The 21,024-nt window shown below is 37.1% G+C and overlaps 2 long non-coding RNA genes across 5 annotated transcripts in view; one reads left to right on the top strand and one right to left on the bottom strand.

The window, feature by feature from the left end:
• Positions 1-3,113: 3,113 nt before the first annotated feature.
• Positions 3,114-21,024, top strand: part of LOC136283557 (uncharacterized) — a 29,520-nt gene continuing 11,609 nt past the window's right edge. The window contains exons 1-3 of the long non-coding RNA XR_010718838.1: positions 3,114-3,378; positions 4,521-4,579; positions 5,082-5,249. This is a non-coding gene — a long non-coding RNA (uncharacterized lncRNA). The remainder of the gene's footprint in view (positions 3,379-4,520; positions 4,580-5,081; positions 5,250-21,024) is intronic.
• Positions 11,868-18,420, bottom strand: LOC131788655 (uncharacterized). 4 transcript variants are annotated; one of them, XR_010718837.1, is made up of 3 exons: positions 18,285-18,420; positions 14,943-15,137; positions 11,868-12,657 (listed from the first exon to the last, which is right to left on the bottom strand). It is a non-coding gene; the product is annotated as an uncharacterized lncRNA (long non-coding RNA). The 4 variants fall into 4 exon arrangements; XR_010718836.1 differs by lacking the exon at positions 18,285-18,420 and adding an exon at positions 15,490-15,785 and having other exon boundaries at positions 13,909-15,137; XR_010718835.1 differs by lacking the exon at positions 18,285-18,420 and adding an exon at positions 15,490-15,785.

Raw genomic sequence — 21,024 nt, 5'->3', positions numbered from 1 at the left:
CAACTGCTTCAAATTCACGGAGAAATCTTGGCACCCTGTGGAAGTGAACTACAAGCTTCGCATATTGAGGCAGTCAGTTTTCGAGTTTTCTTAATGGAATAAAGGTTAGTTGCCATAACTTTACAGATAAACTTAATTTGTTGTTTTGACAAGCTAATTCTGCACTGTAGAAAATTTTATTTCATCGCCGAGTCATGATGAATAAAAAGCAGCAAAGTGAAAAGACGATTTGCTCAACAATGAAAAGAATATTAAAAGAGCGTGGATTCTTATGATTGCAGCGAAAGAACGATTTAGATCTGAGAGCTTGTAAATTAGCTTTACCTTTGGCCTTTTGACGCTGCTACATGCCACAAACTTAAAGATTAGAACTGGTGTTGCCAGAGACCATTATTGTTGACTGCAGTTTCCAATATTTCCTTCTTTTGAGCGTTTGCCTTCGATTTGTTGCTATCTCAAGTTGAAGTCCACGGAGAAATTTGTGAGTCGCACATAAATGTTGATCGTACCGGTGAAAACTAACACTGATCTTGACGGATCCTGGTAGCTCGATATTATGATACTTATACAGCGCAGGATCTAATGTTGGACGTAATCGTTGGACTGTGATCTTTAGTATGCCTGATCATTAACAATTTCAGATCCCAAGATATGAAAGACTACCCTGTTTAATTAGTTAAAGGGGTCTTTATTTGAGAAGATACTAAATAAGATAAAACTAGCTGGGAATGTGCTAAAATGCAAAGGTCATCGTAATTTAGCCTTTTAATTAGGTGGTGCGACCGAATATTCAGCAATCTAACTGGGTTCCTTAAACATTTCCCGTTAGCATAATCCTAAATGCGACTGTCATCAAAGTGTGTGAAAATAGTCCTAGCACTTTGACTGGCATTTCCTTTAATTTTGTAACGTGCAAGCACATCTTGTTTTGATTCTTCTCAAGAAATTTCGATAATCATAGAAAACGCACTGTTTCTAGCTAAATAATATTGACGAATGGACAGGAAGGTGAATAAGAAAAGAACAAGGCAGGAAAAATTAAATGTGGACTAACTTTTGTCATTTTTGGTAGAAATCTTTTGTGCTTACACTCATTGCACCGCTTGCTGTTTCGACTCCGAGCGTGCATTCACAGGTATGTACGAACCCGCTGACTCGAACTCCCAGTGGGAACGAAAAGCGATTCGAGTTCGCGGAAAAAAATTCTTCGCGTTAGCTGAAAAAAAAAATGGTTCGAGTTAGCGGAAAAAAAAAATGGTTCGAGTTAGCGGGGGATTGGTGTTGGATTTCAACTATCCCGTTAATAATTAAAACAAAATTAACAATTTGTTTAACCACACTTGCACAGCCATCAGTCATTCTCATACATTCACTTTGCTTTAGAAAAGCTTTTTGATAAAAACTTTTAGTTTGGAAAGTTTAGTTTAACGTATTACGTTTTCATAAATCACGTTTATGTCAATCCTGATTAAAGATTGGGACGTGCTAATCAGCTATGTTCTGACACTTCGAAGTTTATCGACTGACGCCGTTTCTAGTTGAAGTTGGAGATCTCAGGATAAATTTGAACCTAAGGAATATAAAATTATTTCGAGTTTACTAAGTTCGAGTCAGCTGGCAGTAAATGACTGAAAAGACAGGGTCAAATTCAGGGAAAATTGTATTTTCTTGAGCTAGTGAGTTTCTTTACTTCCTTTGCTAACAGCGAGATATGAATGTTAAATTTTGTAATGTCAAGGAATCCAAAAGATTGTAAACATTTAGCAGTCGAATTTGGTTAAGTGAGGAATGAATAATACTAACGAATGCAATGAAAATGCAGCATGTATGATAATAATAATAATAATAATAATAAAGCCTTTATTTAAAGAGGGTGGCACTTAATAGCCAAAGGCTAATAAACTTGTGGTCCTCACAACTATTTACAATCTAAAATACTGTAAGCTAAAAAAATATATATATACAGTTAAAATATAAAATAAGACAAGATTCAATTATAAGATAAAAATAAATTATTAAATTATGAAATGATGCAAAAATTGTTGTTCCTTAAAAATCTTGGCAAACATGTTCTTTTTAAAACATGCTACAGAATTTAGTTTCCTAATTTCAATTGGTGTACTGTTCCACAGTCTTGTTGCCGAAACAGCGAAAGAGCGTCCTCCTTCTGTTTCTCTTTTATATTTAGGACAAACAGCATTAGTGCTTGAATATCTAGTGTTGCGGGAGTGCCGCTTATTATTTAAAATTAAGTGTTCATTTAGATAATTCGGCAAAGTCCCATTAATTCGCTTATACATTATTGTGCATTTATCAATCTTATGTTGCTCATAAAACGGGATCCAACCTAGCTTGTTAAACAAAGCAACTGATGGTGTCATGCGATCGGCATAACAAATAACGCGTGCCGCACGTTTTTGCAATCAATCGTTTTTGCAATGATAACAAATCAAAACATGTAGACAAGAAAAGATACAAACGAGCAAAAAGAGAATCAGATCTGCCGAGTGACCTGCGTCGCCTCGCCTTATTGCTTGAGTTCCTGAGCACGTGCGTCTTCTTTATGTTGTGTGTTTTTTCAAATCGGCGTGCCTGGCGTATGAACTCAAGTGTTAAGTGAGATGTTCCAGTGATCTTTTGTTTATTTTGGTCAATTGATTGAGGAAGTTAAGAGCTGCGAAGGGTGACATATCCGTAACGGTTTAAACACTGTGCGTAGATCTTATGAACCATAATAGAATTGAAGAGCATGCTTTTATCATTGAAGATCACGCGAGTATTCATCATAAATGCTTTTCTAGATCACAGTTAATGCTACTTCGTGTGATCGAACTTGATACTGCTGTATGGATGGGAGAGATGGCCAACCGTTTCATTTCCTGTACTTCCAACTGACGGCTGAGAGTTGAAAATTGATCTGGCTTAGAGGATTAAATCTTTATTTTGGAAGGTTTGCTATCTCTAACAACGCCTTCCAAAAAAAACGCTTTGCATTGTTCATTGATGCAAACCAGTGTAATTGTCGCTGGACATATAAACTTGTGATGAAATGTAAATACTGTTTCTTTTTATTTCACAGCAGCTGTCGCCCACAGGACCCAGGAACGCGCAGCATGTGCAAGAGTGTGATGGTTTTGTTTGTTTTTGTTATGACATTCTTCGAAGATTGTTTTGACTTCCTTGGAACAAATAGTCCTTTTATTGCTGTCACAAAGCAGAGTGGAAATTCCTGGTTCAGCTCGTCACGAAAGCTAACATTTTGTCGTAGGAGAGCGCTTGCTTTCTCAGGGCACCGCGTCTGGTTCAGTGAAGGGCAGGAGATTATTTCCGCAATATATTGAGAATATATCAGGATTTATACTGCCGATTGAAGACTTGGTAAGTTCAAGATTGTCAGAATGAAGCGGCGAAAGAATGTTCCCTTAAATACATATTACCATTTGATAACGACTTAGCGTTTCCAACCATAATTTTGAGTTCCACTTTGTCTCGTTCTAAAAAAAAACAGTTTCCAGGCTGCAGATTTTCTAGGATTACGTCAAGTTAGTTGGCTTACAATCCCGACGGAAATTCTAACTCATTACCCTGTCATAATTTATCTATTGAATAATTGTCTCAAACGTGACACTGAACTTTTCAAAGCAAATTGCTCAATACAATTGTCTGGTTAACTGTGAGTGCGTCAGATTAACTCAATTTAGTCCTTTCCTGAATATCGAGTAGTTTTTACTTTAAAGAAACAAGAGCTTCAAATTTTAAAACAAAACCACTAAAGCCTCCACTTAATTCGAGGGTTTCAGTTTCATCGAAGACTCAACGCGACTTAATTGCCTATTGAAACTTTTACTTTGGGAATGAATGGGTAGGAAATCGATGGCACAAATTCTGGTCAAAAACCATTGTCAGTCTGAGTATATTTTTTGAGCCCCTCATAGCCATCCAATGCACGATACAAGTTTGTTTACATTTTGCTTTTTTTTCCTTTTGTTTGAATCATTAAAAGCAATGGGCATTCCGGCAAGCCGCCCTGTTCATTGTTCAATTTCGCGCCATGTCTCCCTTACCACAAGCACGTCCGGCGGAAGTTCAGGATTGTTCTTAAAATTATTTCTTCTTTGGTGCGTTTTTTACACTTCAATTTATTGTGCAAGTTATGTAACTTTCATGCCCATGTTCAAAACCACATGTTGTGTTGTGAGAGCTTCCCGTGCTAAGGAATAGGACAAGCAGAACAAATTTAATACGTGTGTGGGCGAGAGGTGGGAAGGGTAAGTTGCTGCTCACTAGCTCCTCTCCCATGACTTCACAGACAATTGATGCAATCGGTACAAAGATTTTACACACAAATTGAGTGCCACTCGTCTTAAATCTTCCTGCGGGCGGAGAAACGCAATTAATGAGGGCCTGCTCTTAAGCTAATGAGGGAGGAAAGAAAGATGATAGTAGAAGACCCAGTAGCACCTCTTTTTAGAATAATCACCATCCTCTACATAGAATATTTCGCTTCAATTTGCTCGCAGACGTGGTCAACACACAGCACGTGCAGGAATGTACATGAGTGGTGGTCCATGATATTCAAGTTAGTAACTCTAAATGTTTTGAGCTGTTCTTTTCATTTCTTCTGTCTGTTGTTGAGCTGATTTCTCAGTCCTCTCTTAGGAATTTAGAACATATTCTGAGAAAAGATAGATTTAGAAGTCAATGTTTTAAGTTCCTTTTAGCCACAGGATTCCTTAATCATCGATTGCTTAAGTCTCTTATTTCTGAGCCCTGCATAAAGGTTATTGCACATCATGTTTAGGTCAAGTAATTTTTTGAGGTGGAAAGCGAATTAAAAAAGATAAACAGAATGCTAGACCATACCTACCCAACCGAAAGTTGGAGAGTTGGTGAGAGGAGGGATCCAGACTCCTTGATTCCATTCCCCCTCGGCCCTTTCTGCCCTTTATTTAAGTTAATCAATGGGTTGATGTTTACAACGACAGAGTAGACAATTTCTTAGGGTTATGGTTAGAATAAAAACAGATTAACTGTCTCGACATTTTGACCGAGTGGAATGTGTAATCATTCTTATTTATCAGGTGAAAGCTTGTGAAAGTAACTGCCAGTAATTACGAAGCAAGTGTCACCCAAAGGTTTCTTCTTCACGACTTGATGGGACCATCCGAGTTTTGTGTGGATTCGTTTCAGGCTCCTTAACTGTTTCAATTTTTGATCTTGATTTCGGTGGAGGATTTGTCAGCTGTCTGGTACGTTTTTTTGCGTTCATTTATTTGTGTATTTACTCGTTAGATTATTTAGTAAGCTGTCAACTTTTCATTTATTTGTTCATTAGTTACACCCTTTCGTGTGACAGGTATGTCGGCTGATAATGTCAGCGGCCGAGAGATTGTCCGAAAAAGAAATATTTCACCCGAAAAGCGAAGCTTCGTGGAACAATGTGAAATTTCGAGGACAATTTTTCAGCTAAGGACGCTATAAGCCCACTTACCATTAACACAGAAAGGAGCTATTAATTTTAATACCCTCCCCTTAATTTTCACATCGTGGAAAAACAGCTCTTAAAAAAAGCCAGTGTTGATCTGACGGAACACTCTTCAAAAAGAGTTACTTTTCTTTCCGTGTAAGATAATAGGAAATAATGGAACTCTTTTTAGTTGGCTTTTTCCGCTGGTTTCTCTCTTTTCGACGGAAATAATCGAAGGACAGATATCAACGTAGGTGGGGTTATTGCGTGATAACTGTCCAGTGATTTTGCACCAAAGGAGCCAATGAAATAGCGCGAAAAATTAATTGATGGCTTATGTGCATTTATACCTTAGAACATATATGACTAATTTGCAAAGTAAGATTTAAGATCAATGAGGACAATAAATCTTTTCTCAATCAACCTTTTTTTTTTTCATTAAGCGTTCATCCAGTTTATGTTTGGGATGGGATGTAAATGGAACAGGTTTTATTCAATGAAATATAACGTAGCAAGGTCATAATGGCCAAACAAAGAGTGTGTTTTCCTCAATTTTAATTTGTTTCCAATTTCAATGTCAATTTTCTGGAGCCATTGCCTGTTATCTAGTTTCAAAGAACAAATACGAAAGCGATTCTGCCATTCCTTTCCTAAAAAAATATTCTCCCCCATTTAAGGTTCAGGTACATTTTATTCACGTATACTTTTATGGAAAGTCCAGAGTGTTTGGATTCGAATCTGTAGATCAATGGGCTACCATGGTCTTCGCCTAATTCTTGTCCAAGAAAGGGTGAAAAAGTGCTCTGCTTGTTACACGTTCATACAAAGAGGACCTTTTTCCTCAGCATTGTGGTCGGTAGCTACTTAAGATAATAAGTTTACTCTATGAATCAGCGGCTTCATTGGTGTAAAGTACCATACGTGGACTTGAGTATTTGGAAGCCACCCTGAAAATCAATTGCCAGTTGTAATCTTAGCAGCACAAAGCTGAGTCTAAGGTTAAGGTTTATACCTGACGTATAAAAGACTATTATTGTATCCAGAGTTGTTTTGAGTTAATTGTGGAGGCTTCTGTGGTTCTTGAGAGCAATCTTTTTTCTTTCTTTTACACTCCAGAGTAGTTGGACACCACCCTGTGATTCCGTGGACAGGTTGTATCGTTTACAACAATGTGCTACGTTCAGGGTTGGCTACTGCTCTGCAGAAGGGTCACAACTGACTTAAAAAGGTGCACTAGAATCACCACCCCTAAAGTATAGAATGTCTAAATTTCCGGAGTAGTTGGACACCACCTTGTGAATCCGTGGACGGTTGCAAATTTCGCAACACCGTGCTACGTTCAGGGTTGGCTCCTACTCTGGAAAAGTTTTCCAACTGACTTTAAAAAGGAACACTGGGATCACCAGCTCTAAAGACTTGAATATTTTAATTCCAGAGTAGATGGATACCACCCAGACCCTGGAAAAAAACATGGACGATTACGACATTCACAACACGAAGCTCAGTCGAACGCAGGGCTGAGAAAGTTCCAACTTTCTTCAAATATGAAAAACTGGCATTCCTACAAAAAAGTTAATACCTAACTCTAAAGGCTTAGAGAATACTCATTTGAAATAAGGACGAATCTTTTGTTTTTTTTCTTGATATATATATATATATATATATATATATATGAAACGTGCAGACCCACTGGAAACTGCCCTATAAATCAATAGGTGGTTACGGTCTTTACAACTCAAAGCTTAGTCTAGCGCAGGGTTCGCCCCTACTTTGTGGTCATACCTCACTAGTAAAATGGGGTTCTGGATACTCATAAATTTGATGAGTTGGCTGTCGAGGCTTTCTTTGGTTTGTGACGATAATTTTACTCACTACTTTTCTATTTATTCATTCATTTCTGGGAAGACACCAGAGTAGTTTTACACCGCCTTGTGCATTAATGAACGCTTGTGATCTTCGCGACATTAAACTGCGTTCAACACAGGGCTGGGTTCTACTCTGAGTTGTACAAATGGACATTACAGGACTGCTGTTTCTTTTCCTAGAGCCTTCTATTTATAACATTACCTTTATGGAGAGACTAGAGTAGGTGGACACTATCCTGTTAATGAGTGGACTGCTGTGATTTTCCCAGCTCTAAGCTGTGCCTAACACAGGGCAGGCTCCCCTGAGCTGTGAAACTGGAAAGAGAAAGTTTGGAATTCTCCCATACGTGTAGTCACGTAACTCTCGAGGCTAGAATCACTCAGAAAAAGTCGTCAGATTTACTAATCATCCTTCTGATCTTAAAGTCTACGAATATTCCACATTAGAGAAAGATTTTCTTCTTGTCCCACGCTCGTGACAAGACGAAAAACATATTGCTCTGTTTCTTTATCGAGCTCAAAGCTTACCAGCTCTCTTGTTCTGTTCCACATTAGTTGGACATCACCCCATGAATCAGTGGATGGTTGCGATATTTGCAACACCAAGTTGTGTCTAACACAAGGCTGGCTCCCGCTTGCATTGGTTTAGTTACAACTGAACCAACGAAAGGAGCCATGTTCTTAGATATGTTTGATTGATTTATTAACTCTACAGCCCAACATACTTGGTGAAGAAACTTTCTCTTTATTATATATTATATTCTCTTGGTCCAGTCCACTATTTTATCAATAGCTCAGAGTTGTTGGACTTTGCCCTGTAAAGCGATGGACGGTCGTAATCTTTACCAACCAAGCTGTGTTCAGCACAGGGTGATTCCTTCTTTTTCATATAGGCCTGTAGAGAGAAATACTGAACCGATTTTAAAACTTTTTTATGGTCAGTAGACTCTGCTCTGGTTTATAGTTGGCTGAAATAGTTACTAATCGTAATGATGACCGGTCACACCCAAAGCTGCGTGTAGCTGGTGATACTGCATGAATACGGAAGTAAATAAAATTATGACTGTTTTCTAGTGTAGAAGGAACGAGGTTTCTAAGATAGAAAATTCTCTATCAGTGTTCAGTAGCTATTTAGAAATAGTGATGATCACCTGTATCACTTTTGTGAGACCTTTTGTAGGCCCCCCCCTGGAACGTTTGTACCTCCACTGCACATTTTTTACCCTTTCTGATATCATAAAAACGCTACTATCAAGGAAGGCTAGTCCTATCTCTTTTGGAAAGAGGTTGTTTACTTCTCTTAACTGTAAAGCAACAGTCGCAATTTTTCCTTATTTACTTATGAAAAGTCACATTCCCCATTTCCAGACTTTTGCAAGTCTGTATTCATTTTGTATCAAATTTATTTTAAGATTATCTTATTTTGGGCCAAATTAAACACAACCTTTAAGCAAAATGATTTCTGTGATGATATCAAATAGTAGAGTAAATGACTTCGCTAAAAAAGTTTATTTAGTCTTTTCACCACGCCCACGGCACGTTGTACCAAACGTAAGTTTGCAGAATCCTTTCTGTTGGTTTGAGGCAGTCTTGATGATAAGGCTCTTTGGAAGATTTTCTATGTTCTGCTTTCACCATTTCACCATTTTACCCCCATGTGCCTCCAAGTTTTGATTCTCTTTTAAGCGATGCTCCTAAGAGGTTGAACCAACAAATGTATTCTTTAATTTTTGTCAACTTTTTGTTGTTTCAGAATAGCTTTCACTGATTTCGTTGAAACCTTTAAGGAAATTGGAAAAGCAGGAATAAAAACGCATTTAAAACTAAAAAAAGAAGGACTATAAAGCTTGCCCTCTACAATGTGCGATTACATCATAGTCACAATTTCAATGGATGGTCTTCTTCAAAAAGGTTTAATGTGATTTATCTCAGTCTTCTTTAGTTATAAAAGTGTCTATATTCTACAAAAGAAAAAAAAGAAAGGAAAGAAGTCCAAGTAGCGTTTTCTTGAAGCTGAACAGGAAATTCTACCTATGAAATCTACTAGTAACCATGATTATTTCCTTATTTGGTAACTCTATTTGGCTTCTGTGTTAACGCAGCCATCAGATGTTGTCATTTGATTCTGTTGTCACCCTTTCATAATCCACTGGAAATATAATGAATTGAGTAAGTAAGGGGCACAGCATTTTCCTGAACCCCCAACTGTTTCTTTGTAGTTTACACCTTGGAAAAGGACGTTTCTAGGTCGGATCATAACCTTAACATTTCGTAGCTAAAACCGTTCAACCTTTCACCACGAAAAAAAGAAAAGAAACAAAAAAAAAACATTACATAAGAATAGTTAAATAACTCACACGTGTACTTTTAAACGTTTTGTAAGAAACTACCAGTCGAGTCTATTTTTTTCCTACTCACTGAAATAGATTCTATGATTTATTAACGTCGGTTCGTTCTCCCCCCTGTGTCGAGGTATTGTGTACAAGGACTTCAATATCCCTTGAGGGGCCCTTGTGCGCGCCGGGACACCCCGCTGGGCGGCATTGACAATCTGTGTAACACATTCAAATTCATCAGGTCTCGTTGAGAAAGGATCTTTAGAAGTTTCCGGCGCAAGGCCCTTTTAATTATAAATGTTGTCAAATCATTCAGCAGCATCTTTTAATTTTACGAAAATGCAAATTTTTCTTGGCGTTCGATTTTCTTTCGTCATGGACACACGTCTTACCACAAACCAAAATTGTTTTCTTTTCCGTCTCATTTCCAAAATGTTAGACCTGGGTTAACACTTGCCTGCTCGTGTAGATATTTTCCCACACGACAAGACACCTTTGCTGTTAGTTAGCATTAGTGGTATTTGTTTTGAACTCCCACACCCTAAGGTAGAGATTTGTAGACGAAACAGCAGAGCAGACGATAGATCAAAACACAAAGCCCTGTTTCGCCCTATTATTTTGATCGTGCAACAATCTTCCACACCAAACTCGGTATCTTGGATAATGCTGCTATTTTGTGTTCCACCTTTGCGGCAAACCTCAAATTAAAAAATATACATATTTCTTTAAAACGTACACCTTTTATTTTTTCCAGATAGTGGACATCATTAGGAAAGTAAAGCATGCTTTTCTCTTTTCATTTCACTCAAAAATAAACTACGAAATCAAGAAAGTCTCCCAATTTTGTATTTCTTTGTTTAATTGATCGCGAACAGAGTTTCTTTGAAGAAGCCGCAACGCTGTGCGTTCCTTTCTTTACATTGGAACACCTCGTGTGTCAGTTCAGATTTAAATAATTTGCAGACAAAGATGAATTCAAACACTCTAATTTGTAAGCGACTGGCCTGCGGTGAGAATTTGAAAGTAACCCAGAAAGCCAAATTAAAAACTCTGACAAATTCAACGAGGTCGCTATTGCCAAGGTTATTCATTTTCCTTGAGTTCGACCTGCAACATAATTACGTTTTTCTGTGGCACCCTACAAGGCAATTCTAAAAGAAATGCGAGATAACGAAAATTGGAAAATATCGCCGGCGGCTAAAATTGGTTGTCAACGCAGCACATTTTGGCTCGAAGATGAATTAGTGGTTTGAATGTCCGCTTGGGCAAAACCCTCCGCTCAGCTGGGAGGCAAAACATTGATGGCGTATTCTTATAATGTCCAAAGTTACATTACTGAGAAGCGAGAATTCATTTTCTTCCTTACATGTACCGGTGAAAATAAATAAAACCGGCTATCGTGTGGAAGTTCTTAGTAGTGTTATCTCGCATGGCCTCAAATAAATTGTAAATTTTAATATGATATTCAAGGAGTGGTTGATGAAAGTTTTATCGCTTCTTCGTTAATGTCTGTGATGCTTATGCGAATTAGATATTTGCTTTGTGCGAGCCATTATCTGCCATGACTGTCAAATAAGTAGAATATTGTATAGACTACAAAATGTAACAAGACGGGTCGAATAGCACTTCTTAGCAGTGATTTTGGTTTGATTTTACGAGATAAATTGATTCGCTCGCGTTACACCCCGCAATGCATTTGGATCGCCTGGGAAGAAAGTCGTCTTATAACACAATGTACTTTTTTTCCTTTTAAACTCGCAACAAAGATTTAACCATCAATCAGCCCATATACTCCTCCATATCACGACCTTATTGTCACTCAAACGTTATTCATTGACCCAAGCAATATACCACACTACACAAACAGCCATTACTTTAATTGTTGTAATAACCGGATGAAATACAAACATCAATTCACTTTTCTAAGACCGACTAAAAATATTTTGCCGTCGGTAAGATTGTTTACATTTGGCTATGTAAACAGCCGTTCGTAGGCGAGGGGATTTTGTACTCGGATACATGAATATTCCTATGATTGCTTTTAAAGGAAGCATTAAAATTTATTTTTGGAACCTTTCCGATGGTTTTGACTACAACGACAGCCGACAATCCATCTTAAAGGGGCAATTTGGCACAGCCTTGACATCATACGCAATTCGCGCAAATTGGGAATCAGATAATGTGAATGCTATTTTGACATTTCTGTTTGCTGTAGTCCTTTAATGTTATCAACACAATTAATGTGTTTCTAAGTTATACAAGGCTAAAATAGCCATAACATAGTTGCCACTACAAGAGCTCTCCTCGACTACCAAACTCTGTAGCACCAATGATATATAGCCAGCTTCCTAAATATAAAAAAAGCATGCTCTGTGAAGAATTGCAGATTTAGCTTGAAGAGTAAAAACAATGGCTAACTGCATCGTGGACAGACTTCACTAGTGGTCCATTTCTACGATTACTTTTAGCAGATATTTATCAAGTTCCAGCCTTCCTTATGAAGCCATGAGAAAATAATACATCGGTCGACCTTCTGTAGTCGTTCGATAAAAAATTATCCTTCAATACATTCAAGACTAGCAAACATAATTGAGACTTCAGATATGATTTGACTGCCTTATTCACCTTTTGTAGTCTTGACCCATATCATGTAGCCCCTTTTTCCCATTTTTCAGCACTTACGAAGGTTTTCAACTGAACACTTTTACTGTCGTTGACAAAGAGGCCACACTTCCAGATGGAAGCTTTTAGCTTAACTTGGTTGGAAAATTCAGCAGAGATGGGCTTGCTTCTCGAACACTGAAAACGTTGATTTGAATAATGGAAGGAACACCATTCTACTGTGAGATGAAACAAATCACTGTAAAACAGTTGCACTTTATTCAATGCTTACAGTTCTGCAACTATCATCACCCACTAGGTTTCACATTTGAAACATTTGGGAGCCTTGAATTTTCCGTTCCAAACCTCTGGGTCCCTCAAGTACATCCTGGAAATAGAAAAGAATGGTTTCAGTTGAAAGAATGAAAATGGAAAATTTTTCATTGCAAAAAACAAATGAGATCTACTTTTACAGCTTTCTATGAAACTCATAAAAATTTCATTCCAAGAAGTGTCACAATATTTTTATTCGCGCGGCGGTCTATTCTATGTCAATCAGTTCGAGAAATAATTCTATTCAGTTTTCTACGGCAACATACAGCTAACTTTATTGTTTTCCTTAGCTTTACAACCAACGTAAACAAGCTGGCATTGTGGGGAGAGATTCAAGGTGAACGATGAAACCCGTAAAAAAAACATTGCCAGCTTTTCTTTGCGTAGCTTTTAGCTTATCGCCGTAAGAGTTGTGTCCATCATGATAAGGGGCTTGTTATTTGCTGATGAAGGAAACGTTAGGTGATTTTGTGGAAATAAGAGCACTTTTTCGACTCATTTTTTATCTATACATTCAAGTATCATGCAATACTTTAATAGTGCTCTCAAGGGGTCCGATCTAAAAGTTAGACTCTTAAATTTGAATGTGTGTAGCGTAATTAATGCTGAGGGGAAACCGACAAATTCAAGTGCAATTTTATCGACAGCTTTGCAATATAGCATCGCTTGATTTGCCCAAAGGCAACGAAATAACGGCCGCTTAGATATGTATCTAAAAGCATAAAAAAATTTGCGGGTACAGCACTCACAGTCTTTGGACTCGTGGATCACCTTTAAAAAACCTGTTGGCATCGAACGACTAAGGATGAGATGAGTATATGACGCTGAGATAAAATCAAACCCTTCTCGAAAGCTCGTCGCTGACTATCTATCACTTGAAGACTTTAATGAATGAAGTACAATCTTACAATGCATGAATTACAATCTTAAAAATATTTGCAAACTCTTCCAGAAATTGACTCTTAAAGCCTTTGTAAATAATATGATCATAAAAGAAATAAGTTTTTTCTTTGGAACTCTTTTGCGAGGACAGTTATTTTGCCTCCGACAAAACAAACTTGGCCCCAGGGTATACATCACCCTCTCGTTTCAAGTAATGTAAAACTTCTGTCCTAAATTTGCATCTCAGCAAAATGAAATGTAAGTGGTGTTCAGAACTCTTTTTCCAAACGTGTTTTAGTATCAAGCAGTCTTATTAGGGCTCCTTTACATGAATCACTTCTCTTTATAAATTTTGATAAAACTATACTACATGGCCCTTAATCACGCTATAAGATGTTACAAGCAACTTGATAGTTTTACTTACCATTACAGGAAAACTCGAAATAAATTTGCCTATATTCTTTACAGTTTTCCTTTGTAAATTTTATTATCTAGTGCAAGTTTGGCTCGGGCTTCGAACTCCTCGCTAAATTGTTACTCTGTTTTAAAACATCTCCCCCTCCTTCTTTGACTGAAAACTCCGTATCTCTCCTCGCTCTTATAACTTCCCGACTAATTTGTTGTAATCTTCTGAAAGCCATTAGTCGTAAGACTGTTTTTTGTTTGCAGTCATGGCATTGTTCGGTTGCTTGCATACGAGGGTTCTTTACTTCCAGAGATCACCGACGTTATGTCCTCTCAGTATTGAAAATTTCATTTCTCCTCATGCTTTGGCGAAATTAAGTTCCCTGTGCGTCATTCGAGAGAAACATTTATTTGACAATTTTAAATCTTTTTGGAAGAGTTAATTCCTAAAAATAAAAATACCTGCACGTAAATATAACAAAATCAGACAAGCGTCTGTGATTTTTATTGCCGTGCGAACAAATACGACTTAATACCTAAAAAGCTCTAATCCAAGCGAGTTATGTACTAAGGCGAAATGTAGGCATCCAACAGTTAGCCTTGAATGAGATCTGCTTAAACCGTGACAAAGAGGATTATGAAAGTGATATCCTTAACCCTCAATCAGTGTGAAGCGAGTAAATTCTAAACGCGTTTGGGAGAGGACTTAGATTCAGATACATTAAGTACTTGAAAAATTGCCGGAAGACAATTGTTTTAAATTCACGGATATAATAGTATTTTACTCTCTTCCTTCACAAAGTAACGATTTTTAAAAGAGGTTTGGCTTAGTGTACGACCACTTTTACATTCCATGTGTGACTCAATTCGTTACCATAACGGTCAAATACATTTTACATTACACCTGCGTCGTTGTTTGTACGTATTTTTTTTCTTCTTTCCGATTCCTGTGTTACGTTTTCCTCGTTAAGTTTCAAGATTTGTGTCTGCAGTGTATTATGAAAAGGTCAAGGGTTCCTATGGCGAGATTTCTGACCGCAGGATCAGTTTTACCTTCTAACGTCTTAAAACTGTAACCCTGTGATTGTGGTTTTCCCGCTTGTTTCGAGGACAACTTCTTTGAGCTTTCAAGAATTTTAAATTATCACTGTCGGATGGAGAATCCATGTGCTTTCGTGTGCTGGAAACGATACTAATAGTGAGCAACTTTCCTCTCGTCTACTGTCATTGCGGCGCCTCTTCTCGGTGCTGTTTTGTTTCAATGTCAGAAAAGAAAATAAGTATTTTAAGCCATCAATAATTAGCAGCTCTTGATGAAAACAAGTTCAAGTTATATTAAACACGTTTAGATTATTTCAAGAATATTCTTATTTTGATTGTAGTGGAAAGGTTAGCGTTTGCAAAACGGTCCGCTTTAATTCGTCACAGGAAATGCTGAATGAGACTTGAAATCGCCCGATAACCTATCGTAAGTCGACATATTTTCGTTTTATCTTGCACTGCATTTTCTGAACGTTTCACCGAAGTCAAACAATTTTTCTGAGGCATCTCACGCTTCTTCAACAACACGGGTCACACACAACAAGCTCTTAGATCTAACCTTGTCATCTGCTAGAGGAATGATGTTAACTTAGTTGACACACTCTTAAACGCTAATTTCATTTATTAGCATTTTTTTGGATCTGTCCACATTTTCTATCGAGGACCACAAGACTCGACTCGCTGATTCATGCCAAGATCTTAAAGTAAGCTCAATATTTGTAGGAGGTATCTTGTTACATTTACTTCAGCAGGTGCCGAATTTTGTCATCCGTCCGCTTTGTCTCTATTTTTACTTTCATATGCTGCGCAAAAGCTGTTTATATTATGTTTCTTTTGTTGGCCTTGGTCAGGGACATGTTTGCCTGAAAACCTCACAAAAGTACTCGAGACACAAGACAATATGTGTTTACAGAAAAAGAGCGAAGCGGGATATTTTTTCACCAAGTTCTAGTGCACAATGGGGAGAAAAAATTTTTTCGTCAGGAAGATAATTTATTTCTGTTTGTGTGCGTTTGTACACTCTTCAATACATGATGAAGTTTTTGATAGCTCAAGTTATTACTTTGTTGATATACATTTTCATATTCTCCTTGTTTGAGAAGAAAATTTCAGCCCATTTGTTTACATTTCCAATCCATTTTCTTCGGTGTTAATTATTCGCCCACTATTCAGAAGTTCTTAAACACACGGCCTCGTTGTCTGATAATTCTTGCCATTTTAGCTTCAAAACATGCCGAAACGTAGGTAATTAAAAAAAAATAGCGTGCATAACATGGCGAACTGTTATTGAAAAATCGCAGTTTTTCACTTGCATTTGTAGCCTAATCATTACCCGCCGGTGCCAAATTTACACTCGCGCTTTGCCTGAAATTTTGGAATTCCCTTTATTTGTCATTACGTTTCCAATATTTTCGGATAACAAAACATTTCGTAATCTAGGAAGGAGGAAATTATCGTTTGCATAGCACCCGCGTAACACCTTTCATTACATAACCACTAATTGTTTATTAGTCAGAAGACTTCACTCAAAGTGGACTATGTTTGGTTTTTGTTCAAGCAAAAGAGGCTGTCTATTCGGCAATAAAAGATTTCCTTTGATATTTTTTGTAAGGAGAGACTCCTTCGCCATAACCGCGATTCTTTCATTACTCACTTCACCCAAAATATGGAATTTTTTTTTTCAGAAAAAATCATATCACATCGATCCATAAAACGTCTTACAATGTCGATAAGGACGGGATATATTCACAGCTTTGTTTAATTCTCGGAGAACAGAATTAAGACAATACTTTGGTAAAGTGAGTGCCTGGATGTTTTCATCTACATAGCTTTATTATGTATGATGTTTTAGAAAACCTTTCTAAGCACTAAATAAACTATGGGTTTTTAAGTTTTAGAAGAATTGGTTCAAGTAAATAATTTCCGGTAACCTCTCTAAACATGCAATTTGGTGCGACAAAGAAACTGCTTTTTCAAGTAGCACTGTTAAGTAAATATTGCTTTTTCGTTATCTTTGTCAAAGCAGACCGACTTACGATTTTAAGGGGCTGAGATTTTATTTACTGCCTGTTCTTTGTTCTACTGTTGGATATCAAATGGCGTTTTTAAAAATGATCGCTTAAGCAAGGCAAAAGACACGAACCTTGCCTTTGCTCAGATAATTTGTCTTCGATATATTTTATGTTAATACGTAGCCAAACGCTCCCTTCAGGTTCGGTACTTTGGTTCCCAAATGCATAAAACGCAAACTGGGATATAAATCACAGCAGCTGAGTCAAGATTGTTGTATACGATAAATCTTTAGCTAGTAATTCATTGTTAGATCAAGCATAAGCACTCAACCACGTAATGGAAGGCTATTCAATCTTACTGAGAAGAAAAGGCCAATAGAAATGTCGTTCAACGTGTTTTGTGCTAGAGGCCAACAAAAGGAACGTAATAAGAGTCCTAATGAAAGACATGTCATCCGTGGAACCTGTTGTTTATCCTTCTGGTTACCAGACCATGAGTGTTAAGCGAAATGGAAAGCATTGTCCGTTCGTTTTCCATCTGCTAACATATATCTAAGGCAAGAAACGTAACTTACACGCCTCGATACCGAAGGTGTTTTCCCTCCAGCTATAGATTTGTGAAAGACTACTTACATTAGCAGCCACATTACAACCATTGCCCGTACAAAAGTCGTACACACAGAACATACTGTACACAATAAACCAGGTATATCAGACTGACTAACTACCTTACAATAATAGTTTTGTTACTGGAATAATGTTGAGTCTTCAATCCTAAATATTCGGCGAGAATAGATAACAGATATAAAATAAACAGGGCACTAGTAAAAGAAACCTTTCGCTTCCAGTATTACCAGGGAGATTCTTTGAAACTTTTACTGATGAAAGAACATTTACTGATGAAAGGATTTGCCACCGGCAGAAAGAATTCTTTCACAATTCCCTCGATACGTCCAGCAGTGGTCTCGCCCGATGATACTATTGTTGTTAAGGACTGTTAAGAACAGACCTCATCTTTTTATCTCTAGTAACTCCAAAAGTAGAGAAAAAATCATTGTGCAACATATAAAACTTCAATGCCCCTTTTGGTGTCACTTTGCCTGTTCTTTTAGATAGTTTAAAAGTGATTTCAGAGTGTCACCTCGTAGACAAGTGTTACACGTGAAGGGCGTATGTATGTCACCCGTTTCTTTTCATTACGAACTGACATGTGTCATGAATCTTTTGGGGTTGGACTAAGTGATGGGAATCTTGGACATTTCTTGAAGATCTTACATCTCCTAACATCACTTTCTTGCCGAGTTAGCGCTGCTTGCCTATCACTCATTAAAGAACATCTTACCTTATAATTTATCTCATTTTCGGGACGCTCTGCAGAATCATTTTCCACACGCAGTCAGATGCATCCAACTTTCGTCCGTACTGCGCGAATCATTCTGACTTATTCCTCGGTTAAGTAACTTGGTGACTATTTAAAGTCTTGGTACACACATAGAAATAAAGAAAAACATTTTACCACACACACCTGGAGTGGTGCATGCTGCTGTTTTGGAAAGCTTGGGTTGAAAACATAGCGCAGCATGATCATGGGCATTCCGTCAAATGTTGTATTGTTTAATGATCGATGGGTCGGTTTAGCGTGGCGTATGGTTCTCTTTGCTTCACATTTACCTCTTCTGTTTACTTCTCTCTCTTCTCATTTAAAACTAGTTTGTTTTAGTAAATCTCAAGAACCTCCATAACTCAATTTCAAGTTTGCTATCTGTTCCTCTTAATTACTAGCATCGATTTTGTAGCAGTTTCGGCCTTTTTAGTTTCCAGAGGTGTCTCTTGTTTCCATCTTACTAAAGCTCTTTTGACATAGAATCTAGTCTTTGTAGTAATGTGATCAATCATGTCAACATGCTGTATCAGTTTGTTTGGAGAAAGAGCTTTCCGACCGAATTTTTAGGTGGATGTTCGGGTAAAGAGGTATGTTACTTTGTTCTTCACCCTACATTCTTTTTTTTAAGGAGGAGGTATCTATGACCCCATTCGGATATGTTTTTTTCTTGCAATGAAAATTCTTCCCCTCGCTTCGTTTGTTTTATGAGAATTTTTCATTCATACTGTCTAGGTTTGAGGGGGTAAGACTTCTGATGGAAATTGTCAATTCGGTTTTACAGAAGTGACCACACCCTGGAATTATCTTGGACACATGTCCAACTAAAACTCAGTTAATTTTATTTCTTCCAGTTTTTTTAGTATATTTTAGGGAGATACCCTTCACTCCTTTACAAGTAAGAAGCGTTGATTTTAGACTGCTAACGTAAACTATTCCCTCTATCATCCTGAGGATTTGAGAACATGTTTTAATAAGGACAAAGTCTTTTGACAAGAAAATATAATTTTATTACCCTACAAAGATATGTACATTATTTTTTTTTTTTTATCTTTTCACAATTGAATCTTTTTCGAGATAAGTCTATTGACGTCCTCAACGTTGATAGAAAACATTAGGTGACAATAATTGCAAATAACGTAAATCTAATAATATCCTATGCCTTGTTCAGCTAGTCTTTGAAAGTTACGAATCCCTTCGCTTTGGTGAATTCTATCTTCTTTCCTTAATTAAATATTGTTAAAACTGCGGAAATTGCTCAAACGAAATAAGAATGATCGCCCAAAGTATCCGGCTTAAATATTCATGATGTGAAACAGGATTTAATTTTGGAAAATTTCCCTGCAAAGGATCCGCAAATACCACATATTGATTATCTCTTCTTGTCGCCAAATATTTGCGCCTGATGTAACAACTTTCACTTTACTTGACGATTATTTTCAAGTTTGAAGTTTGTTTGCTCACGTAACGACAAACTGTGCTTTATATGGCATTATTTTCTTAAGAAACAATGTAAACAGCCCGATATTTAAATACTGATATCTTTTCTCTTGAAATAGATCGAAATGCTGATTAATATCGGTTATACAATACTCTGATGAAAGCAAAATTTAGAAAAATACGCTCGATATCTTTTTATTATTATCATTTGGGCAGTTCATTTCGAAAAGTGGTAAAAATTCATATCGCTATGAATTAAAATACAAATTCATAAAACTCCTGCTGTGCACTGAAAATAGTAATTATATTGAAGATATTCAAGATCTGAAGACAGCGATGAACGGGATAAACGTAGTTTGTAGTTTTGGTACAATTTTTGGCGCACTAGTTTGCGTCAAACCTTATCTGCTAAATGACTGCTATGCCAATTTGCCGAGCTCGGAATTGTACATTAATGAAACATGATCTTTTTCAATTTATCTGACCTCTTTACTGTTCTGAATAAATTTACGGTTTGCATATAATGAGCACAATTTCTGAACACAAAGACTTCGAGTTTTACAATCTTATTTACCGATAATGTTCCTCAAGCGTTCAAATGCCGCAGACTCTCCTTTATGAGTTGCAATAAAATCAAATTAGACTTTGAAAGATTTCATAGTAATTTCAAATTATAATAATTTACTAAAGGCGATCAAGTTAAAGTCAAAATAAAATTCACAGTCTGGGAGATTTGTGCCAAAGATTGGAGTTATCTTATAATCTCATCATAGCGATAATAGGAATAACCAAAAAGTAAAGCTTCACATTTGTGATTTCTCTGATTTTAACAGTTTTTGACAAAAGCGGCGATTCCCTTGTTGTTCGTGCAATTTCTATCGGAAATTAAGTTCTTATCGCTCGGCGAGTGTTTGATAGCTGGGTGTTACTTTCCAAACCAAACATGGAGTTATACAGACGCCATAACTGCTGGGAAACGTGTCTACCCTGGGTTTAAAATGGTGTTGTTTTCAGATGTATTGTCTTACTTACCACGTTATCAGTGTTCGCGCCCCATCAGTTTACTTTGCTTACTGTGTGGAATGTCGACAAAACTAGTAAACAATAATGATTCCGCGGTTTATGAAACTAGTTCATCTTTTCTGATAACAAGTTGAAACTACACTCAATTTTGTCGCTCACAGGCAAGTAGACGAATGTAGTGAATAGGCATTTGTATTGTTTTATCCTGTAAAAACTGTCGTAAGTAAATGTATATGTC

This window comes from Pocillopora verrucosa, chromosome 9, assembly GCF_036669915.1.
Source record: "Pocillopora verrucosa isolate sample1 chromosome 9, ASM3666991v2, whole genome shotgun sequence".
Lineage (NCBI taxonomy): Eukaryota > Metazoa > Cnidaria > Anthozoa > Scleractinia > Pocilloporidae > Pocillopora > Pocillopora verrucosa.
Note: the sequence above shows the minus strand (reverse complement) of the source record. Positions and strands in the feature narration are given on the sequence as shown.